Source organism: Molossus molossus, unplaced genomic scaffold (genome assembly GCF_014108415.1).
Source record: "Molossus molossus isolate mMolMol1 unplaced genomic scaffold, mMolMol1.p scaffold_m16_p_18, whole genome shotgun sequence".
In the NCBI taxonomy this organism is placed as follows: Eukaryota; Metazoa; Chordata; class Mammalia; order Chiroptera; family Molossidae; genus Molossus; species Molossus molossus.
In genome coordinates, this window is record NW_023425353.1 from 21,451,645 (window position 1) to 21,477,310 (window position 25,666).

Sequence of the window (25,666 nt, forward strand, 5' to 3'; positions counted from 1 at the left end):
TGGTTGGGTTGTGTGGGTGGCAGCCACTCGATGTGTCCCTTTCATGTCAATGTTTCTCTCTCTCTCCCTCCCTCCCTCCCTCCCACTCTATCTGAACAAAAAATGGAAAATTGTCCTCAGGTGAGGATAAAAAAAAAAGAAATAGAGTCTGTGAAATGCTACATGATATTGGTAGGTTGGTTCCTATTATTGTAGATGTTGGCCTACAAAGTGATTTCAAATGGTATCAACTTCCTAACTGAGGGACGGAAAATTGTTCTAGAGAGTCTGATCTTTGGGAAGATGATCAGTTTTTATGTATTTTATTAAAATCAAGGATACTTTTGAAGTGATTGGGAACACTGTGTTATACAATGGACTGTATTTCATTCCTGTGTAGATCCTGTGCCTCAGTTTCCTCACTGAGGAATGAGAGCGATAACAGCACACGCTTCAAGGTATGTTGTAAGGCTCAAATGTTTTGACACACGGCGCCCTTGGCGCAGTGCCTGCTGTATGGCGGGCGGTGTTGGGTGAACGCTCTCGGCCTCTGTTCTAAGACCACTTGATCACATCTCCTTTGGTGCTTGTCAAGTTCTAACAACCGAGCAGGGACAGCACATTCAGACTGGACATCCATGGGCATTTGCAAATAAATTTGAAACTTAAAATTGCAAAAATTGTTCTCTAAAGTAGTAGTGCTTCTCAAGAAGATGAGGAAGGAAAGAAAAGGAATAATGTAAGTGAGAGCATGCAGCTCAGATGAAACACGTACCTGCAGAAAGTGACAAAATGTGAGATTCATCCAGGTTATTAATCATTTATACATCATTATAATTTTGACATTTCAGACAGGAGATCCACTTTCTCTTGTCAGCTCTGCCAACATCTCTGAGTAAAACTAATGATATAGCGTCTACTGTGAGCTAGGCATTGTGTTAAGTGCTTTTACATATTCTGTCTTCTTACAAATTCACAACTAGGTAGACACGGTTTGTCCCATTTTACAGATAAGCAAACTGTGGAGTCCATCTTGCTGCTGTTGCAAAGGAAAAGACAAAATGGAATATAACCACGACGGATCTTGGTTTCCTTACCTATAAAATGATGAGACCATATTCCAAACCGCTCTTTTTGCACCTGTGTTACTAGAATTTTAGCCATTCCTCCGCCTCCCTCAACTACTGCTAAATTGCCTCTTCTGCCACCTAGTGGACACTGTAGTAATTACCATATTAACATTTCAGGACTTGGGTTGTCAGCTTTGAATTACAGAACAATGGAAGAGGCCAAGTCCAGTCCTCTTTATGAATGGAAGAGATGACTGAAGGCTAGAAAAGGGAAGTTGTTGTACAAGCTACCTCCCAATTATTGATATAAATCTTGGCTCCTACTAGGATTACATTTATTATTTTATTTATGATAATGTCTGTGACACAGAGTAATTGACAGGAGATGTCAGATTATTTGTAGAGTGTCACAGTTTGTTCTGTTTGCAATGAGAGTTTTTGATTTGTACCAGCATTGCCAGGAGAGATTGAAATAGGTAATTTCTTTTTTTTATTATTATTAATTAATTTTTGTTACAGATGTTTCTCCTTTTCCCCCCGCTGATTCCCCGCCCCCCTGCCCTGTCCCCAGCTTTGTTGTCCAAGTCCATTGTTCATGCATACATGCATACAAGTTCTGTGGTTTATCTCTCCCCCACTACCCCCTCTTCTGGGGATTGTCAGTCTGTACCCCACTTCCACGTCTCTGGGACTGCCCCATTCCTCAGACTGTTATGTTCATTATATTCCACAAATAAGTGAGATCATATGATACTTGTCTTTCTCTGTTTGGCTTGTTTCACTTAGGATGATACTCATACTCTCCAGGTCCCTCCATGTAGTCTCAAAGGATAAGAGATCTTTATTTCTTACAGCTGTGTAGTACTCCATTGTGTATATGTACCACTGCTTTTTTATCCATTTGTCTACTGATGGACACTTGGGCTGTTTCCAGATCTTAGCTATTGTAAATAGTGCTGCTACAAACATGGGGGTACATATATTCTTTCTGATTGGTGTTTCAGGCTTCTTAGGGTATATTCCTAGAAGTGGGATCACTGGGTCAAATGGAAGTTCAATTTTTAATTTTTTGAGGTAACATCATAGTGTTTTCCACAGTGGCTGCACCAGTATGCATTCCCACCAGCAGTGTACTAGACTCCCCTTTTCTCCACACCCTCGCCAACACTTGTTGTTTGATGATTTGTTGATGGCGGCCATTCTGACAGGTGTGAGGTGATACTTTATTGTTGTTTTAATTTGCATCTCTCTGAGGATTAGTGATGTTGAGCATTTCTTCATATGTCTCTTAGCCATTTGTATGTTCTGTTTGGAGAGGTGTCTATTTAGTTCCTCTCCCCATTTTTTAATTGGATTCTTTGTCGTCTTTTTGTTGAGTTGTATGAACACTCTATGTATATTGGAAATTAACCCCTTATCTGATGTATCATTGGCAATTATGCTCTCCCATACAGTGGGTTCCCTTTCCATTTTGATGATTGAATCTTTCACTGTGCAGAAGCTTTTGAGTTTGATGTAGTCCCATGTGTTCATTTTCTCCTTTGTTTCTATTGCCTTAGGTGATGTATCAGTGAAAATTCTGCTGTGTATGATGTCTGAAATTTTGTTGCCTACAGTTTCTTGTATGATTTTTATGGATTCATGAATCTAAGTCTTTTATCCATTTTGAGTTTATTCTTGTGTAGGGTGTAAGTTGATGGTCTAGTTTCATTTTTCTGCATGTAGCTGTCCAATTTTCCCAGCACCATTTATTAAAGAGGCTGTCCTTACTCCACTGTATGCTCTTGCCACCTTTGTCAAATATTAATTGAGCATATTGCCTTGGGTCCATTTCTGGGTTCTCTGTTCTGTTCCACTGGTCTATATGCCTGTTCTTGTGCCAGTACCAGGCTGTTTTGATTACAGTGGCTTTGTAGTATAACCTGAAATCTGGTAATGTGATCCCTCCAACTTTGTTCTTCTTTTTTAAGATTGCTGTGGCTATTCGAGGTCTTTTTTGGTTCCATATGCACTTTTGAAGTACTTGTTCTAATTCTGTGAAGTATGCCCTTGGTATTTTGATGGGAATTGCATTGAATCTATAGATTGCTTTGGGTAATATGGACATTTTAATGATGTTAATTCTTCCAATCCATGAACAGGGTATGTGCTTCCACTTTTTTATATCTTCCTCTATTTTTTTTTTTTTTCAATGACCTGTAGTTTTCTGTGAATAGGTCCTTTATTTCTTTGGTTAAGTTTATTCCTAGGTATCTTAATTTTTTTTGCCACAATGGTAAATGGGATTGTTTTCTTAGTTTCTCTTTTCTCTGAGTTCATCCTTGGTGTATAAGAATGCCATCGATTTCTTGACGTTAATTTTGTATCCTGCTACTTTTCCAAATTCATTTATTAAGTCTAGTAAATTTTTGATGGAGTCTTTGGGGTTTTCTACGTATAGTATCATGTCATCTGTGAATAATGACAGTTTCACTTCCTCCTTTCCAATTTGGATCCCTTTTATTTTTTCTTCCTGTCTCATTGCTGTGGCTAAGACTTCCAGTACTATGTTAAATAAGAGTGGTGAAAGTGGGCATCTTTGCCTTGTTCCTGTTCTTAAGGGAAATGCTTTTAATTTTTGCCCATTGAGTATGATGTTGGCTGTAGGTCTTACATATATGGCCTTTATTATGTCTAGATATGATCCCTCTATTCCCACATTGCTGAGCGTTTTTATCAGAAAGGGATGCTGGGTTTTGTCGAAGGCTTTTTCAGCATCTATTGATATGATCATGTGGTTTTTATTCTTCATTTTATTTATGTGGTGTATCACGTTTATTGATTTGCAAATATTGTACCAGCCTTACATCCCCGGGATGAATACCACTTGGTCATGGTGGTTAATTTTTTTGGTGTATTGCTGTGTCTGATTGGTTAGTATTTTGTTCAGGATTTTGGCATCTATGTTCATCAGGGATATTGGCCTGTAGTTTTTGTAGTTTTCTTTCTTTGTAGTGTCTTTTTCCTGTTTTGGAATTAGAATTATGCTGGCTTCATAAAACGAGTTTGGAGGTCTTCCTTCTTCTTGAATTTTTTGAAATAGTTTGAGGAGAATGGGTGTTAGTTCTTCTTTGAATGTTTGGTAAAACTCCCCTGTGAAGCCATCTGAGCCTGGGCTTTGTTTGCTGGGAGAGTCTTGATTATGTCTTCAATTTCTTCTCTTGTTATTGGTCTGTTCAAGTTTTCTATCTCTTTCTGGTCCAGTTTTGGGAGACTGTGTGTTTCTAGAAATTTGTCCATTTCTCTTAGATTGTCGAAGTTGTTGCCATATAATTGTTTATAGTAGTTGTTAACGATCTTTTGTATTTCTTTGGTGTCAGTTGTTATGTCTCCTCTTTCATTTCTGATTTTGTGTATTTGGATTCTCTCTCTTCATTTCTTGGTGAGTCTAGCGAAGGGTCCATCAATATTGTTTATCTTTTTGAAAAACCAGCTCTTTGTTTCATTGATCCTTTGGATTGTTATTTTGGACTCTATGTCATTTATTTCTGTTCTGATCTTTACTATTTCCTTCCTTCTACTTGCTCTGGGGTTTTCTTTTTGTTTGCTCTCTAGTTCTTTAAGTTGTGAGGTTAGATAGTCTATTAGAGATTTTTCTTGTTTTTTTGAGGTAGTCCTGTAGTGCTATGAACTTCCCTCTCAGAAGCGCTTACGCTGCATCCCATAGATTTTGTGTTACTGTGTCTTCATTTTCATTGGTTTCCAAGAAGTTTTGACTTCTTCCTTAATCTCCTTGGTGACCCATTCATTGTTTAATAACATGCTATTTAGCTTCCATGTGTTCAAATGTCTTTGTATGTTCTTATTGCAATTGATTTCTAGTTTCATGCCATTGTGATCTGAGAAGATGCTTGATATTATTTCAGTCTTCTTGAACTTGTAGAGACTTAGTTTGTGCCCTAACATGTGGTCTCTCTTTGAGAATGTCCCATGTGCACTTGAGAAGAATGTGAGTTCTGTAGTTTTGGGGTGTAATTCTCTGTAGATATCTATTAAATCCATTTGGTCTATTCATTTAGAGTCTCTGTTTCCTTACTAATTTTTTGTCTAGAGGATCTAACCAGTGATGTCAGTGGGGTGTGGAAGTCCCCTGCTATGATTGTATTGCTATCGATTTCTCCTTTGAAGTCCTCCAGAAGATATTTAATATATTTTGGTGCTCCTATATTAGGTGCATCTATGTTTATCAAGGTTATATCTTCCTGTTGGATAGATCTTTTCAATATTATGTAGTGGTCTTCTTTGTCTCTAGTTATGGACTTCATTTTGAAATCTATTTGATCAGATATGAGTATTGCTACCCCAGCTTTTTTTTTTCCTTTTTGTTTGCTTGAAAGATTTTTTTCTATCCCTTCACTTTCAACCTATGTGAGTCTTTTGTTGTGAGGTGGGTCTCTTGTGAACAACATATAGATGAGTCATGCTTTCTTATCCTATCAGCTACTCTGTGTCTTTTTATGGGAGCATTCAATCCCTTTACTTTTAAGGTGATTATTGATATGTACTTATTTATTGCCATTTTTGTTTAGTGTGGTTCTATTTTTCTCCCCATTTCTCCTGGTTATTACAGCAGTCCTTTTAACATTTCTTGCAGTGCTGGTTTGGTGCTAATGTATTCCCTTAGCCTTTTTTTGTCTGGGTTGCTCTTTATTTGACCTTCTATTTTAGATGATAGCCTTGCTGGGCAGAGTAGTCTTGGATTCAGATCCTTGTTTTTCATGACCTTGATTACTTCATGCCATTCCCTTCTGGCCTGTAGTGTTTCTTGTGAGAAGTTAGCTGAGAGCCTTATGGGGTTCCCTTTGTAGGTAACCTGTTGCTTCTCTCTTGCTGCTTTAGGATTCTCTCTTTGTCTTTAATTTTTGGCAGTTTGATTACCATGTGTCTTGTTGTGGGCCTGTTTGGGTTCTTCTTACTTGGGGTTGTCTGTGCTTCTTGAACTTGAATGCTTTCTTCCTTCACCAAATTATGGAAATTTTCTGTCACTATTTCTTTGAATATATTCTCTAACCCTTGCTCATTTTCTTCTTCTTTGGGGACTCCTATGATGCAAATATTATTATGTTTCCAGTTGTCCCACAGTTCTCTTAAGCTGTCTTCCTGTTTTTTAAGAAATAAGATTATTTCTTAAAAATAAATTATAAAAGAACTGTATAACAACATACAACTTACGACATAATAAAGACTTTTGAGAAATTACTTTTTATTGAATACTGTAAATGATTTTTATGAGTCTTGGTACTCGATAATAAGAGTTTTATCGTTAAAGGAAATAGTGGCAATTTCTTATACTTTCTTACACTTCTTTTCCTCAAGAAACTACATAAAGATTGCCTCAGATGGCTGCTACAGCAAGAATTGCTGAGAATTAAGCTTCTTCAGTGAACGTTATTTCACTCCTTTTTCTTATCACGAAGAAATGGCAAGGAGACAGAAATAGGAGTGTTAGGCTGGGCCTGGCTGGTGTGGTTCAGTGGTTGAGCGTCGACCCATGCACCAGGAGGTCACCAGTTGATTCCCGGTCAGGGCACATGCCCAGGTTGTGGGCCTGATCCCCAGTGGGGGGCATGCAGGAGGTGGCCAATGGATGTTCTCTCATCAATGTTTCTATCTCTCTCTCTCTCCCTTCCTCTCTCTGTAAAATCAATAAAGAAAAAAAGACAGTCAGGCTTGGAGCAGTTGTAGGATATTTTAATGCCCTGTGAGTCATACCTTCCATTCTCCATCAAGAGAGGCTTTCGGAGTTATAGCAGGTGGAGGGAAGTGTTCTATGGAGAGAAGACGCCTACTGTCGACTCAGACACAGGTTTGCTGTGTGGCCCCAGGCACGTTGTTTAACCTCTTGAAGCCTGTTTTCTCAGGTGTGTTTGAAATAGTACTTATTCTTCCTTATTTTATTGGGTTTTGGTGAGGCTTATATCAAATGATTCATACGATCGTGCTATAAAAAAAATAGCAGGACATGAGTCTCAGACATTTCATAGCTAGATTGCAAAGCAGCAAGTTGGGCTGTTTGTATTTTACAAAAGAATACCAGATAAGTAAATATATTACCCTGTTACTGATTCATTTAAGAAGCTTATGAACATTCCAAATACAGCTGTAAGACCCAGAGTGGTGGGGTGGAGTGGGGGACTGGGTAAAGTATTAGCAAGAAGTTGGCTTTGCAATATAAAGGCTTTATATACAAAGCTTTATAAAATTTGTGTCTACTACATGGGGCCCAGACTGGAATTCAGACCCAGGTGGTGAGCTGCTGGCCAGCTCCTTGAGAGGTTTTGCATTAGGTTTTACATTTTGGTTGAATATACTGGGGAGAAATATGGATGGTCGTTGAGGACATTATGCTAAATGTAATAAGCCAGTAGCAAAAAGACAAACGCTGTATGATTCCTCTTGTATGAGATACTTAAAATCTTCAGCACCACAGAGACAGAAAGTGGAATGGTGGTTGCCAGGGGCTGGGGGCGGGGAATGGGGAGTTAGTGTTTAGTGGGTACAGTTTCGGTTTTGCAGGAGGCAAAGAGCTATGACGGTGATGGTTGTAGAGCATGTGACTGTATTTAATATCATTGAACTGTACATCTAAAAGTGGTTAAGATGGTAAGTTTTATGTTATGCATCTTTTACCCCCCCCCATGCACAAACAAAACAAAAAAACATGGAAAAAAGAGAGGTTCTTATATGAACAACAACAACAAAAAAACCAAATGATTTTAATAAAAAGCTAGGGAGAGGCTTGGTGAGGAACTGGGTTGGACGCAGGGCTTTGGGGTGAAAGCGTAGCGTCGGTCTGTCCCAGCTTGGTGCAGCAGAGAGAGGGTAGGGAAAATGAGAAGAAGCTATTGTCATCACAAAGGACTTAGACTTGGAGGACAAAAAGCTGCTGGGTGACATGGCGTGAATCAGAGGGGCGAGGAGCCCCGGGCCGCAGAGCACCACCTGGCGCAGGAGGGTTGGTGGCTTCGGGAGCCTTGGCTGGTACATCGCCGTCGGCGCGGGGTTGGACACTCATGGGGGTTCCACCGGCTGGGGTAGTGATGAGATTCTCTCTAGGCTCTTCATGGGCAGAGGACAGGGCTGGACCAGGGAAAGGGACCAGAGGACACTTTATAGTGACAGTGGTCGACAGTCTGGACTTTGTAAACCTGTGAGATAAACTGTGAGGGCTCTAGATCCCCAGGGTGGGTCATGACAGGTAAACAGAGATCCTGTGTGAGCATGAGGGCGAGAGCCAATAAAATATGGATTATTATCAGTAAATTAACTCCATCTACACCCTCCGGCTGGGGGGAGGCTGGGGACACCTAAGTTAGTTACAAATAAACAGAGGGTCCTATTTCCGAACAGACAACAGAATATTTACTCAAATCTGACATCTGTTAATGAGAAACACATGGGTCCAATCATATGAATGGGGATTCGATTTATAATCATGACCTATAATCAGCACAGACCTGCTCCTTTAAGGGAAAACATGAGGAGATGGCACTTGAATGGAAATCTCTGCTGAGTGATTTATTGCAAGCGTACTACTTTATGAATTGTGAAGGAGAAGAACTGTCCTCTTTACGACTCTATATAAATCATCTGGAATTATGATGGATTAAATATTCTTTCTCCTGGTGACAGTAATAAGTATTATGAGCAGCTTTTAATAGTTAGAGAAACAGGAGAGATAAATATCAATTACTATTAGAGGAAGTGTGTGTGTGTGTGTTTAAACCAGCTTTCCTACTTTTTTCCATGATGAGGTTAATTATGGCAAAGGCCCATTAATAATTTTGCTTTATTTCTTTATCCAAGCAGTAAATGAATGCAACACAGGGAGACTTGGGCCATTGATACAATAAGTACAATAAGAATGTATTCAAAGTATGTAAAAGTTTTATATTCCCCTCGAAACTCACTTTGTCTCAGCCACAAACAGTGCTTGGATTATTAACATGTATTTAACATTTTCATTTGGGGACCTTTGTCTTATTTTTTCTTGCACATTTTCCCTTCCCAATAGGCAAGCTCTGTGCACAGGGCTGCTGAATTCAGGATGGATGCACTCCTAGCTATTGCTATTTGACATTTGCGTATTTATTTGTATGTGGTAAAATTCACTCTTCTTGGTGCCTGTTTTATTTTTTTTTTGAGTTTTGCTACATGCAGAGGGTCGGTATTGGCCAACACAATCAAGGTATACCCCTCATGCTGCTCTTGGAATCAATACCCCTCCACCAGCTCCCATCCGCAGTGCTGGGCGCCACTGTGTTCTCCACCCCAGAGTTTTGCCTTTTCCCTGAGAGAGAAGTTCTCCCTGCTCCTGCCCCTGCACCGGGGTTTGCAGCTGGATTGTTAGGCTGGTAGTGTTCCGGGGTGGGGGGTCCTGCGGTTCTCACGAAGGCTCAGTCTCTGTTGACACCGTGTCCCTGCCTCTCCAGGGTGACCTCTCCGAGCTCCTGCTGTGCCCCCAGCTGCAGTTCTGCCCCTTTCTGAGAGGTTGGGGGCTTTTTTCAGTCCCCTTCCACCCGCTGCAATGACCATGTCCCAGTGCCTTAAAGGTGACAACCAGGCTGACATTTTCCCATCAGGCCCAGTTCGCACAGTGTCTGTCTACAGCCCTTCATTCTTTTAGGACTCCCCATAAAAGCTTTAACTTTAATTTATTTAAAATCATAAGAGAAAAGAAATATGATAATAATGAATATAGAATAGTATAGTTAGCCTGGATTATATTCATTTTTAAACTAACAGAGTTGTCAAACATAATTTATTTATATATTCATTATGGAGAAACAGACCCAGGAAGGCAAAGTGCCTAAGGTCCCCGGAAGTCCCGATGTGGCACCGGGCACAGTATGTTGTCCTTCCCTGTGGGGCTTTGGCTGCCTGACAAGAACATCTGGCCTTGGGGCTTTCTGCCTTCCTCTAGGGGCTGCTGTCCCCTTGCCCAGACCTGCTCCCTGAAGGACACTCTCTCAGGGTTTTTGCCAGTCTTTTACCTACAAGTGATGTGAAGCTCCCTGACACCTGCTGCCCAGCGACCCTGTTCTCTCGTTAGCCTGCACCAGTTTGTTCAAGGTTTCAGACCAGTACTTCTTACTGTGTCCAGCGGTGTCCTCCCTGGGGAGCCAGGGCTGGTGCCCTGCCTCTGTGTACAGGCACCTTGAATTTGGTTTTGTTGGCTGCCCTGTGACCTCAGTCCCCTGAAGTTTTGAAAACAGGTAGGAATTTCCCACCTGTCCTGTGTTTCGTTCCCCCATTGGCGGGAGCAGCGCCCTCCTGCTGACTCACCGAGAGGAAGCCGGAGTCAGCACACAGCTTTCCCTCCAGACTCCTGCCGTGGCCACTGACACTGCGGCCAGTTTCCTGCTGGTTTTGTTGCTGCTGCTGTGTGTTTGCTTTGTCTTCTTGAGATGTCTTCCTCTTTGCTTTCCTGTCTCTCTCTCAGTTGCTCCCACCCAGTGTGACCGTCCTTTTCTTAGCCTTGTCAACAGAACCACCTTCCAACCCTGGGAGAATGGGAAGGGCAGGCACGGTTCCTCTGGCCCTGAGCCGGGGGAAGAGGTGGAGATGCACCGGGTTAGTTCTTCATGGCTCCGTCAGGTGTGGATATGAAGATTTGATCTCAGCACCCACCACTGACCACTGTGTCCCAAGACATCGGTGGGAGAGACACCATTCTTTGGAATTTCTCATGTTGAGAAGTTTTCTGCATAGCCTCTTCCTTCATGACCACGAAAGAGGCAAGCAAAGGGAAGAATTACAGGACTCTGAGGATATATGCAACGTCCTCTTTAGTAATTCGAGAATTTTCCACACCACTGCCTGTTTCTAGCACTGGATCGTACTCTTTAACAATCATCTTGATCATCGTTTGGAGAGAGCAGACAAACAAATGACTTCAGGACTCTCCTGGAATTCTGCACCCTCATGTTCCTGTGTTTGTTTGGAGGGTACCGAGGTGGGTGAGAGGCAGGAGACTTGGGTTAAGGTGGAAAGGCTGTGACTGGCGGCACAGGTCACTCTGATTGAGGACAGACAGAGCATTTGGCCTTTGGGGCCCCTGTGGCCTCCATCAGTGATGTGGTCAGCTGCTGGCACAAATCCCTTCTTTCCAGCTGTTGGCTTGTAACACTTCTCCATAGGAAGAAATGGGTCAGAGTCTGTTTTTTTGTTGTTGTTGTTAGTCCTTACCTAAGGATATTTTCCATTGATTTTTAGATAGATTGGGGGTGGGGAGAGAGAGAAACATTGATGTAAGAGAGACACATTGATTGGTTGCCTCCCTCTTGACCTGGACCGGGGTCAGGGATCAAACCTGCAACCCAGGTACATGCCCTTGACTGAGAATCAAACCCACAACACTTTGGTCCAAAGGCCAATGTTCTAACCCCTGAACAACCTGGCCAGGACAGGAGACCGTCTTAATTTTTGGTATTAGTCTCCTGTGAAGGTCTATTAGCTGCCACTCTTTCTGTTTCCTAAAGAAATTCTTTTCCTTATTGATTTTAGAGAGAGAGGAAGTGAGAGGGCGAGAGATAGAAACATCAATGCGAGAGAATATTGATTGGTCACTTCCTGCATGCCCCCCACTGCGGATCAGGCCCATAACCCCGGGCATGTGTCCTGACCGGGAATTGAACTGGCAACCTCTTGGTGCATGGGTTGACACTCAACCACTGAGCCACACTGGCCGGACTGTTTGTTTGTTTTTATTTTAAATTTATCTTTAGTATTAAAGGTATTTACAGATGTCCCTCCTTTCCCTTCCCACTAGCTGCCATTTTTATGCTAGGAGAAAAATAACTTGGATTCCTCTTTTTATTTTATTTTATTTTATTTTCAACAAGGGTCTGTAAAAATTGTCAGGTATAAAAGGCAACCCAGCCAACACAGGAAGTCTTCAGCTTGTTCCTACAAAGTGGATTATTTTATAACTTTATCCATCTTTCTATCCACGCATTCAACTGTCTATTCATTTTAAAGTACATATATGTTGAATGCCTTCTGTATGCCGACATGATAAAAATAAAATCTTGTATAAATACCTAGCACAGAACCGGGCACATAGCAGCAGGTCCTTGAAAATAATTTGTCGAGGAAATGAATACACGCATGACTGAAGGCACGGCTCCTGTTCTTAAGACACATGTAGTCTGTTGGCAGCAGGGCTGGTACATGGGAATGGTGAACAGAGGGTATGTCAGGAATGAGAGGCAGGAGCTTTGAATATGAGTCAGCATTTAGGGTAAGTTTCTAACATAGGCGACCTTGTGTTGAGTGATGAAGAAGTAGCAGTTTGGTGAAGAAGGGGATAGTATGTAACAGTTAGTGTCAGGGACATTATATTTAATTGCATCCAGGTCTGAGCTCCAGCTCTGCCACGTGCTTGTGCTGCCCCAAAGCCCACCAGAATAACCTGCTGGTCACACAAAGCCAGCAGCGAAGCCAGGCTGATCAGACCTATAACACCTTGGAAGGGAGAGGCCAGAGGAAGATACTTATTTTAGCACAGGGGCTGGGTGACTTTTAGAGCTGGTCTTGTAAGGGGGAGGACTGGTTGGTAAAGGGCAGAGTCTAACATAATAGTGGGTGAGGGTCTTGAAAGTCTAGCCAAGCAAACTGACAGTCATAAAAACACACACTATTTTGGTTGACGCATCACCTTGTCTTCCTGAAGGAAGCACAGAGCTGTTACTTTTGCTGGCTCCCAGAACTGTTTAGCACAGGGACAGAAAGGTATGTTGATCTCAGTACTCACTGGCTATGTAGCTTTGACAATTTTTTTTTTCAACCTGTTTGAATGGAAGCTAATTGAATGAATGAAGCTAGTAGGAGACTAGGAGAGAGAATGTGAAATAGCACACAAGGCGTGGCCCCGCGGAGCATTCACCGTAGGATGGCAGAGCAGCACCGCAGGTCTTTATCGGGCTCTGATGATGATGATGGTAGTTACAGTCTGGGAGGCGAGAAGCCTGTGCTTACTAGTCCCAGTTTTCTTACTCACTTGCTGTGTGACCTTCGACAGGCGGCTCACCCTCGCTGGAGTTGTTTCCTTCTCTGTAAAATAAAGACATTCCCCTTCCTCATTTCACAAAGGATCCGTAAAATTTCCTCTGGGTCTATGAATAAATCTGGTCCGGAGCAGCGTATCCTGTGAACTCACCAGGCAGCCACTCGTCTCTCCTGGGATCTGGAGAGTTTAATTCATGATTGCAAAAGCATTTATGTTCTCGGCTGCCTCGGGCCGTTTCTGTACTGCTAAAGGAAATGAGGATCCTGGGCTGCTAGGCTGATGGTAATGGACATTCTGCATCACTGGGGCCTAGGCCCGCGTGACCTTCTGCAATAGATGGTTTTCAAAATAAGAGACACTGTGGTGGAACTCATGCCCACCCTGGTAGGAGGCAGCAGAGTCACGCTCAGCTGGAGTAGCTGAGAGCAAAAATCGCTAGTTTGGAATCTGAAAATGGAACATTGGTCCCTGTCTTGAGCGTCTTGCTGAGTTTTGCCTCCCCCTTCTAACAAATGGAGCTAATAACAACGAGCCTGTCACGCTGCTCAAATGAAACAGGGAATGCTCGTGTGCTTTTCAAACTAAGACACTCCAGCATCAGCTGATATTACCACTGTTCACCTCCCACACACATTTACTGAGTGCGAGGGACTGGTCGAAGACCTGGGAACACAGCAGGGAAGGAGCCGGCAAACCGTCTCACCCCCACGGGGTTGGTGCTCTGGTGGGGGTACGCGGAGTCGGAACTTTTACTCATGGGAATCTTTGTGCTAAGAATTTAGTTTGAAAGACAGCAGAATGGGTGCTGATATTTATTGACACCCGTTGCGTACCTGGTCCTGAGGCTGTTTTCTCATTTACTCCTGGCAAAACTGGTGTAAAAGGCATTCTGGTTTCCATTTCAGAAGTGAGGAGTTGGAGATGCTGGAAAGCAGAGTCCATAGTAGGGATTCATTCCCAGGTCTCTCGGACAACAAAGCTCTGGTTCCTTTTAAGACACATATTACCATGTACAGATGGTTTCCAACTTCCCTCTTTCCTTTCCATTTCCTTTCCCTTTCCCTTCCCTTCCTCCTTCCGACTTGCAATACTTTCAGCTTAGGATGGGCTTATCGGACGGAACCCCATCGTCTCTGGGGAGCTTGTGTACCCGTGAGCCTCTGAATCGGCACATTTGATCGTACTTTTCCACTGGATGAGGTTTATCTGAATCTTTAATAGTGAAGCATTAAAATGTTTTCAGGTCACTTTCTAATTTCTTCCAACTCGGCCTTAATTTATTTGTAGAGACATTGTGACTGCTTTGAAGTATCGATTGTGTGCATTTGCGCTGACTGATGAAGGATACAGAGGCGCCCAGTGGAAAGAAAGCGCCTCCAGTTTATTACTAAATGTCACATATTAAGTGTTTCGGAAATGCTGTCTATTGCTGTTATCGTTAATACTATTATTTTTACCTATCTTGAGTGAGGAACCTACCAGGTGGCAGGGAGGCGGGGATTGAATGCTAAGAAATAGGCTTTGGCTCTAGATTGGAAAGGAGATACTGTTGTTATGTGGATTGAGGGCTTGGAGTTCAACTGGTAGAGCCCTCAAAATAAGGCCAGTGTCCTCAGAATGGCTCATGGGCTGGCCCCTGGCGTTCCTATTCACGAACCGGTTGCACCATCATTATATGCAACCATTGCTAAGCAGGGAGACTTCTGTTCAGTACTGGAGAGACCAGAGTGCAGGGTTTCGCTCCAGCGCATTGACTGCTCGGGCTGTGAGCAGCATGGTGCTCGCCTGTGGGCACAGCTGGTTCTCAGGGAACAGAAAACAGATTTGCTTGGGCGTTGCAGCCAGAGAGAGGAAGAACAGCAAAACACCGAGGAAAAATGACCTCTTGAAAAAGAGACAATTTGAACAAGCAAATACTAGAGCATTTACATAGATTCCACTGTAGCAGACACACGCACACACTCTTACCTGTTCGCTTCCATGGCTATCAAACTGAAATGTTCATGGAGAGGGGGAATGGTTGCTATAGAGACTTAAATTAGTGCCCTTGATGATTAAGTGAAAGAAATATTGAAGCCATGGATTGAAGTTACAAATAAATAGAAATTATAAGAGAAAAGATACGATACTTGGAAGCCAGATCCAGGAGCTCTGACGAGTGAAAAGCATCCCCTTCAGAGGGTGAATGAGGTGGTGATGGGGAGGCATATTAAATACGTGGCAGAAGAACATTTCCTTGAGCTAAAGACAGACTTGAATCCAAGACTGGAAAGGCGCTCGGATTTCTAGGCAGGACTAAGAAGAGAAGGGACATACCTGGTAACATCCTCCAGCTTTGAGCATGAAGAAGAGATCTTAGACTCTTCCAGACAGAAAAAATACATCATTTTCATAGAAAAGAGATTTAGCCTGGCATCTGACTTCACACTTGCTACGCTGGGCATTAGAAGAAAGGGTAATGCCTCTAATTACTAAAGAATGTGACTCCTCTGTGCAGTCAAAAAATCACTTGCCTGTCAAGTGAAAGAAAGATGTGTTCAGATAAGAAAGGATATAGATCCGTCTCATGTAACAGTATAAGTAATTTGCTCACAAAAGTACTGTAGCCAAACAAATGCATCACGGTCCAGAAACCTTGAGATAGAGGACAGTGGAGGAAAAACAGTTGAAAATGAACCTCGTGAGGAGCTTGTGTGTGTGTTTCAATCTAATTAAATAGAAATAAATAACATAACAGGTATAACATAGATATTAAACTTGAAGTGTCAACATTATAATTGCTAGCTAAGCACAGTCTGAAAGTACAAGCTCTAAACTGTAGAATCAGGTTGGTGGGGTTTTGAGCCTCATTTAGCAGAGAAAATACTTGTCTCAAAAACAGAAACCTGGTTGATACCTCTTTTTTTTTATTCCTTACTTGAGGTTATTTTTCTGCTTATTATCAGACAGAGTGGGAGGGAGGGAGGGAGAGAGAGGGACAGAGAGAAATGTTGATGTGATAGAGCCACATTGACTGGTTGCCTCCCACATGACCCACCAGGGCCAGGGACAAACCGCACCCGAGGTACGTGCCCTTGACTGGAATCGAACCCGAGACTCATTGGTTCTTGGGCTCATGCTCTAACCGTTAAGCCAAACCAGCCAGGGCGATACCTATTTTTTCAGCTTGTCTTTTAGCCGAATGCTTTTTTCTACGCAGTTTAATATATCTTGTCTTAAAGGAGAAAGGCAAAAATAAAATTTGGAGAAATATGATGTCCAAAGTTTTAAGAAAAATGTCTAGGCAAGCAGGTTATTTCCTAAATTATTCCGTATCTATCTAAAACTTTATTCTAATAAGTTTTCAAATATTGGACATGGATTCTTGCATTTAAAATTTCTCACAGGTGGAGCCCTCACGCACTGCTGGTGGGAATGTAAAATGGTGCAGCCAGTTTGGAAAACAGTCTGGCAAGTCCTCAAAATTACAACAGTCATATGACTCAGCAATTCTACTCTGAGATAGGTACAAGAGAAATGAAAATGTGTCTGCAAGTAGCTTGTACATGATTATTCACAGAAGCATTATTCTTAAAGCCTCAAAGTGGAAACAACTCAAATGTCTATCAGTTGATGGTTGATGACTAGATAAATGAAATGCATTATACCCATGTGGTGGAATATTATTTAGCAACAAAAAAGAATTAGGTCCTGAAACATGCTATAATAAGGATACACCCTGTAAACATTATGCTAAGTAAAAGACACCAATCACAAAGGACCATGTAGTACGTGATTCTATTTATAGAAGAGGCAAATCTCTAGAAACAGAGAGAAGAGTGATCCCCAGGGCTGAGGGAAGAGGGAAATGAGGGTTCAGGGAATGGAATGTTCTACAGTTGATTGTGGTTGGAATTGTGTAACTTCACAAATGTACTAAAAGCCATTGAATTGTATATTTTAAATAGGTAAATTGTATGGTAGGTGAATTATATTTCAGTGTAGCTGTTAAAAAACTCCAAAAACATCTTATATGTTTCTTAGGGATCATTTTTCCAGTAATCCCTACATCTTTTATAACAGTTCAATTTAATAAATAAGACAGTCCTAGAGTGGCAGGAAATTTTCATCTTGGTTGATAAACTTTGTGAATGGATTGGTTAGCATTTTACATGCAATTTTGTTTGGAAAGTTGCCTCTCGAAATAAAAAGTAATTAAGACTGGCATTGTGCTAGGCCTCCAGTTAATATATTAACAAACCAAAGACGCCAAAGTCTCTGTTACTGAAGCTGGCAGATATTTCCATTGGAATACTTTGGGTATCATAGAGGAAAATGAAATATAGAAGGATTTTTGTATCTTACAAAGGTTTCTACTAAGGGACATTTCAAAACAAAATGTTATATGGGTTGGACACCGAGCCTCATGATTCTTTTCAAACATAAAGGCCTTGGACTGCTCTGTCTTAACAGCCCACTGGTCTGACAGGTATTTGAATTCACGATGACATCTCTTCGGTCCAAGTGTGGTTTTCCCCTCCCTTTTTATTTCCTTATAATCTCATTTATCTTTCACTTTCTGCCTTATTTTTATGATTGCAGCATGTCTAAAAATCTATTCCTAAAGAATGTGTATCTGATAGAAACATAAGTTTTATTCACTGATGGAGGAAAACAGATAAACTTTTTTCCATTAAATAGGATGTTTTCATTAACCGAAAATCTCAGTTACCGTGCTAAACCAGAAACACTTCTGTTTGCTCTCTAAATCTTGTTGGAAATCTTTCTGAAAAGTGCCAGTTCTCCTCCCTGCCCATGAAAATAAAATACGCATTTAGATGAGCAAGGCTAGCTGGACGCCTTGCCACGCAGACTCCTCCTGCCAGCGGTTTGCTGGCGGCTGACTGCGCAAGACTCCCATTGAATAGGGTGTTGGGCCCGTGTGTCCTGATCCCAGAATGTCCTAATTGGAGATTCCAGTAGATTAGAGTGTATTCCACACATGTAAGGACATGAAAATGTATCCAAATGCCCTCCCTCCATCACGACATGTTTTCATCAGAAACTGTAAGCCATTTTTTTTGGTTAGAAGTCTTAGAAGAGAAAGGTTCTATGGAAATACTATAGCTCCCCTTGTGTATTGTTAAAGAACGCAGTTATTTGTAACACATTAAAGAATGGGAAGGCTGACTTCATTTAGGGATAGATAGGTCTAGGGACCACTGTTATGGGGTTTTGATGTATGAGAGGGAACGGGGCCCAATTCCAAATATCACAAGGAGATGCGGGAATTTATAGCCAAGGAGCAGAGTGGGGGGTCATTGTATGGAAAAGTACAAAGAGGAAACAGCAGTTGAAGAGTGGATTCTGGCTGAACTGACCTAATAGTATTCTTGTGGGGTGGGGGTGGGGGGGATGAGGAACCTGATCAGGGCCCAGGGTGATCACATGCCTCAGGTGGGGAATTCCGGCTAAACTAACTTAGGATTCTTGTGAAAATTGGGCTTTTAAAGGACATGTCTAAGGGTGGGCCCTAGTTGGGCTCAGGAGAGCCTGCCTCGAGTTTGGTCAGGGAGAGAATCTCCATCAGGGTAGGCGTGTGGCTGGTGAGGTGGTGGAATGAAGGGCTCATGTCAGTGGAAGAAGAGAAAGACCACAGGGAGGATTCTCTTCAAGGGACAGGTTCCCAGAGAGTAACAAATCCAGACACGGGTTTAGTACTGACTCGCTGTCTCACCGTGGAACATGGTTTTATGGAGATGAGGCTTTGGGAACCTGCCTATATTTTATAGTGGATCATCTTCCATTATGAGAAAACGGTGCGGCCCCCTCTCACCCCTCTTTGAGGATGTTGACAAGTCAACAACTCAACAACTCATCAATTAATTAGTCCATTTGTATTCAGTTAGGTAGGCCCTGAGGCCGTCCGGAAAAGTACTGAGCTGGTTGTTGCCCTCATAGATCTTCCAGTCATGGTTGGAAGACCATCAGAAAAAGTACATTAATTTTTTCTTTTTCTTTTTTATATGAGCTCAAATAGGAGGGACAACGCCACAGGCCTGAGGCCCTCCATTCTCTCGCGTGCATTGTTTCCTCCCAACTGGACCCATCTTTGAAGTTGGCGAAGTGGGTCATGTTAGTGCCCTGCTTTAAATCCTTTGATAGTTTCTCCCCAATTTAGGATGAAGGACAAAATTCTTCACAGGGCCTTCAGGGTTCTGAATGAGTCAGTCTCTCCAGACAATGTTTTGTTTTCTAACTTACTTCGTTTTCCATGTGCATATTTATTGAGGTTTTCTGGGTTTTCATATGGGTTTACACCAGACTGTCTCTAAGCGAGCTCATGAACCTTGTGGTCGCTTTCAGGGATGGCAAAGGGGTGCTGAGGTTTAATGTGTGCTCAAGTTCTGATGAAGGTGGCGACTGTGATTAGAGCCGTCGTTAGTGACAGAGGATACTACTGCACAAACATTCGTGCGTTTACAGATTGCGCCACGGCCAGGGCACTGGGGCAGTTGATAAAATTGGGGGGTGGGGTACAGCACCAGGCAGCACACTTATTGAGATGCTTAGTGATGTTTTCCTTGTGTATCTGTCCTTGATGTTCCTTGTCAACAAATGGTCCTCTGATTGCTATGAATAGAGATGCCCAGGGAGAGGTCTATTCCAATGTGTCACTTGGCTGTCTGTTTTCTAAAGGAGACACTGTAGATGAAGAAGCCCTTTATTTCTTAAAAGGCCCACCTTGATGAATTTCTTGGATTGTTGCTGACCTAAACTATGCCACTGTGTCTTTCAAATTACGCATTGAGATGCATTGGTTTCATACACTTGTGTCTCAGTGACACGCCCCAGTATCTTCCTAATAAACATCTTTGTGGATAGGTATGGTTTTTGGTTTGAGTCTGGCCCTATCCCATCATTTGTAGTCCTTACATAAACCTTATAAACTATTTAATTTAAACAGATAAACATTTAATATAGACACATCCTTGCTGCCCAAGGGGTTCTCTCTGTGGAGAGCGCTTGCTTTTTAGAGAAACATTTTCCAAATAAAGCTATTGTGTATGTGCCAGGGATGAAAGCAGACATTTATTTGAGGAGCAGTCAGAGCACTCAACCTGTATCTTGGTAAATCCCTGGGGTCCCCAAGGGAGTGGTGGTTGGTGCTGATAACACTGAACCACAAATCATGACTTAACTGGATAATTTCTTAGGGAATTCAATTCTCAGCTGTCATTACAAGGCCTTCCTCTTTCTTTCTTCTTGTTGATACTCTATATTCTGTCTTCCTTTGCGTGATCCACAATTGCGGGTAGTTTCTGCTGAAAATTGTGATTGTTTTTCTTATGCACGTGAGTTTTCACCCCTGAGAGAAAGGGAAGAAAACAGATTCTTGCAGCAGAATCCAAATGGCTGTTGTTTATCTGGGTCAGTGGGCTGCATAGTTACACAATCTTAGAGCTATGTGTATAAGCATCATCGACCTCATTGACTACACTGTGCAATGTGTTAGCATCCTTAATATGACCGTGTTTTGTGGCACACGGTAGACAAAAAGACTATTTTCCAATTCATGAGTTTGTTTTATGAAAAAGAACAAAGACTTACAACACAATGACATTTAGTTTTGACTTAATGAATTGGCTCTATGGAAAAGAATAAGATTACATCATGTTGGTGCCAGCTTGGGAAATCAGAGTGGATTAATGCCTCACGGGTGAAATAATCTTCTGGAGAGAAGAGCCGAGAAGCCACACATTGCTTATTTCTGGGAAAAGACATTTGGAAGTAGCATAGATATTACTAAAGTATGTCTCGGAGAACTCAGTACTGATGATACCTTAATAATTTTCACAAATTCTAATATATTGCACACAGAAAAACAAGTTTCTGTGGTGGCATACACATTAACTGTTACGCTGCACTCTCTCACACATGCTTGATCTTTGTTTTGTTTTTTAATTTTTTTTCCTGTATTGATTTTAGAGAGAGGAAGGGAGAGGCGAGAGAGATGGAAACATCGATGAGAAAGATCATCGATTGGCCCCCTCCTGCATGCCCCTCCACTAAGGATTAGGTCCACAACTTGGGCATGTGTCCTGATCAGGAATCAAACCATTGTTCTCTTGGTGCATGGGTTGATGCTCAACCACTGAGCCACCCTGGCTGGACCACATGCTTGATCTTGCGGGCTCCCTTAGCCTAGGCTGAGAGACAGAGCAGACTGTTAACACTGAAGACAGGCGTGCCTCAGAGACATTGTGGGCATTGATTCCAGACCACCACACTAAAGCGAGCTGTGGTCTTTTGTGGGTGGAGGGTCATTTTGCCTTCAGGATGCTAAAAACACATCATCTATGAAGTGTAATAAAGTGAAGTACAGTAAAACAAGGTATGCCTTGAAGAACAATAATAAACACCAATTACCCAGATGACTTGTGGCAGTCAGCTCACCAGTCTTGCCAGGTTCCCTGAATTGTGCCCAATATTTGAAAAGTCTCCATATTGACCACAGGGGCACTAGTTCTGATCTTTTTTTTTTTTATCCTCACCCGAGGACATTTTTCCATTTTGTTCAGATAGAGTGGGAGGGAGAGAGAGGAAGAGAAACATCGATGTGAAAGGGACACATCGAGTGGCTGCCACCGCACAACCCAACCAGGGCCAGGGACAAACTGCAACCGAGATACATGCCCTTAGCAGGAACTGAACCCGGGTCTCTCTGGGCCGCAGGCTGACGCTCTAACCACTGAGCAAAACTGGCCAGGGCAATCTTTTAAAGTGATTTATACTCTTGACTAATCTGGTTCCTCTGAAACGCGCAAATCACATGCTGGATGTACACAGATGTCTTGGAGGACTGACGTCTGTTCTCCCTAGGCTGTCTGGCAGTTCTTACTGCTTTGTGCAGTTGGAGGCATGGGAGTGGGGTGGGGCATGAACAGTCATTTTCAGCTTTTCTTGTAGATGTACATCCTCTGACCAGGCTGGAGGAACATGTCTCCTTCCAGCCCCAGGGACTGCTCTTTACCCAAAGATTCCATGGTCCACAAGCAACTTTATACACGACTGCTCGCTGGGACTGTGGGGGCGGGTTATGCTACATCGAGTTTCCTAACTCCAGCGAGCTACTTGTGAATTATCCCGTTTCCCTCCGCTCCCCAGTGCCTGGAGCAGAATCTTGCACATCTTAGATGCATAATGCATTCATGTTCATTGAAAAGGCTTTTCTATCTAATGAGGGATTTAAGTGACTAGCAAGGAAACACTTAGGTTAACGTGGCTAGCCATGTACTAAAATGAGATGCCAAATGTTGTCCTGGTGAGGAAAGTGTATGATGGCAGGTGCGGAGAGGTTGTCTGAGGACATGTTTATCTGACAATACACCTGTCGAAACAGTGGTACAGGAGAGGACTCTGGAAATGTCAGTTACTAATTAAAATTTAAATCTAGATCAATAGATATGATTATAAAGCACTGAGGTTATGTTTTAAAAAATACAAAATGCCATTTGATAATAGACCTTGGGGGGCTATTTTGCTCCCATTGCTCCAAAACATCAGTTTTTCATGACCTGTTAAGTACCTGTCAACAATGTCTAGAAAATACTCAGATGACATGTGATATTCTTGAGTGGAAAAAAATAAAATAAAAAAATGCCAGGATTACTTTCATCTATGGAAGATGTTATTTCTTAGATTCAATGTGAAGTCAGATTCAATTCCCTTTTATTGAGTCCTGAGCTTTTCTACACATAAGATTTTCAGTTTGAATGAACAGGCTGAGGTCGATGTTTTCCTTCTTCCCTGGTTTGTACAAGATGCAGGGGAGAGACGGAATTCAAACCCAGATCCTCCGCCTCCAGGTCTGCTACTTGCCGCAGGGGCCTCGGCATAGCTTGTGAAGGTAGTTGTTCTAGATCAGGGTGGTGCCTCCACACAGTTGCTCAGGACAGATCTCCACTGTTACTAGAATCTGTTTGACCCCATTTTAACTCTGACTCAATACTCCTTTCCACAACTCCCTGAACATATTAATTTTTTTTTTATCCTCACCTGAGGACATTTTTTCGTTTTTTTGTTCAGATAGAGTGGGAGGGAGAGAGAGGAAGAGAGAGAGAGAGAGAGAGAGAGAGAGAGAGAGAGAGAGAGAGAAACATCGATGTGAAAGGGACACATCAAGTGGTTGCCACCCGCACAACCCAACCAGGGCCAGGGACAAACTGTAACCGAGGTACGTGCCCTTAGCGGGAATCGAACCCGGGTCTCTGGACCGCAGGCCGACGCTCTAACCGCTGAGCTAAACTGGCCAGGGCTGAACATGTTAATTTTATGTTTTGAAATCTCAGACTAAAGCCACTTGTATTCATAGCTATACAGTTAAAACAGTATAAAATACAATCCTTTTAGGGCCCCCCCCCTTCCCTAGGAAGAAGCCCTCAATGACCCTCAAGAACTAGTGCACTAAGGAGCACATTCAGTTAGCAAGCAGGTCAGGAACTGGTGGCCAACAAGAAGAACCATCATAGTGGTGGAGAGCACAGGATTTCGAGTAAAAAATATCTGGGTTTGAGTTTGTTTTTCTGTCTTCCCTGGGATCACTTTTCCCTTCTGTGAGAGGGGGATGCAATAGAATCTGCCTCTTAGGGCTGTGCTGAGGGGTGATTGCTATAATGCATGCAGTGTCTTAAATGATTGCTGTCACTGTCCTTTACTGCCATCTCTGCTGTTTTGCTGTGTTTGCCCTTGCTTTACACGTCAATCATCCCCACAGGTTATTTTGAAAGGCCAGCCCTTGGACACCGCCTCCAGGTCTTTGAGGCCACACAGCACTGATCAGCAGATACACTGTAGCTTATGCTGATAGGATAGCAGGATTCTTCTGTCCTGGACCTCGAGAGTTTTCCTTCTACTTTCACAGAATGTTTTCTATGAATCTTGGCCCTTATGCTCCTAGATCACAGAGTGACAACTAAATGGGGTGGAAAAATGGTTTTCTTAAGGTCTTAACTCTGGTGGAAGAGAGTGAAAGTTAAAAGGGGTGTCTTTATCACTATTTGCTCCAGGAAATAAGACAACGCCATGCAGGCCCCATCACCGCCTGACACGACCCCAGGCTCACGGTAAATGATGGAATGCAGCCAGGGCACCTGCCTGGAAATTGCTCTTTGGGATTATGGTGGAAAAAAAATAGCACAAACAAGGAAATACAAAGGGAGCATTTTTCTTTCAGTTAACAGTTGTAAGCTCTAAGACCCATTTATTATATAACTTAATATGTTTGCTTTGGTAACAACTAAAAGCAGAAATTCTCACTCCTACCTAATTGCATAATCAATATTGAGTTCCTGTTAGGATTCACTGAGCACACAGTAGTAGGCAAGGTCAAAGTGAGCCTTGACCTCCCAGAAGTTACATGTTGGGGGCAGAGGAAGGGGGCCAGACTCCGGTTATTAAGCATACACAGAGGGTGTGTATGTGCAGGAGGGATGAGGGGAGGCGGATGGTGTAGTGGAAAGAGGTAGGAAGGGGCTTGTAGTGAGAAACCCCTAAATATCTCAGAGGAAGAATGAGGGCCTTGGGGAAGGGGAGGTCAGTCTGTGCTTGAACCCATGGCTTTGGACACAATTGATCTCCCTGACCCTAAGTTTATTCCTCTGTAATGTGGAGAGAGTAATATTTGACCCACAGGGCTATAATGGGTATGAAGGAAAGTAAATGAAAGCATAAACCTAAAGGATCAGGTATAATCTGGGCACGAAGTCGGTGATCTTGAAATGTTAACATATGTATACAGATGCACATATACACACACATAGACAGCAACACAGTGTTATAAGAAGAACATGAATGTTCAATCTGTTATTTCCTTACGAGAGAATCACATTTTTTGGGAATGAATGCCCAACTGTATTTCTCTGTACATAAATCATTACTGGATCAGTCTGTGGGGCAGAGTGTTCATCTTTGTTACTGAAGGCAGGTATTTTTCTCTCTCCCTGAAGTGAGAGAACATCAGGTAATTATATTTCTGAAGGATGGGTCTGTATTAGTTTTTTTTATTGCTCTTGTAACAAACTACCGCAAACTTAAAAGAACACAGATCTATTATCTTTCAGTCCTGGAGGTCAGCAATCTGAAATGAGTCACCCTGGGCTAAAACTGAGATGTCCGCGGGGCTGTGTGCCTTCTGGAAGTCCGAGAGGAGAATCCATTTCTTGCCTTTTCCAGTTTCGAGAGGCTGCCTGCACTCCTTGACTTATGGCCCCTTCCTCACCCTCAAAGTCAGCAGTGTAACATCTTTCCATTTCTTTCTGACCCTCCCACCTCCCTTTTATAAAGACACCATGATGACATTGCACCCACCCAGAGATCTAGAATAATCTCCCCATCTCAAAATCCTGAACTTAATTATATTTGCAAAGTTCCTTTGCCATATTAAGTAACTCATTCAGAGGTTTCAGGGATTGGGGCATAGCCATCTTAGAGTGAGGGCGTGGTTCTGCTTGCCACAGGGCCTTCCTTTTCCCCTGAGGAATGAAGAACCAGTATTCTTGTTGCTAATCATTTGGGCTCTGGTTTCCAT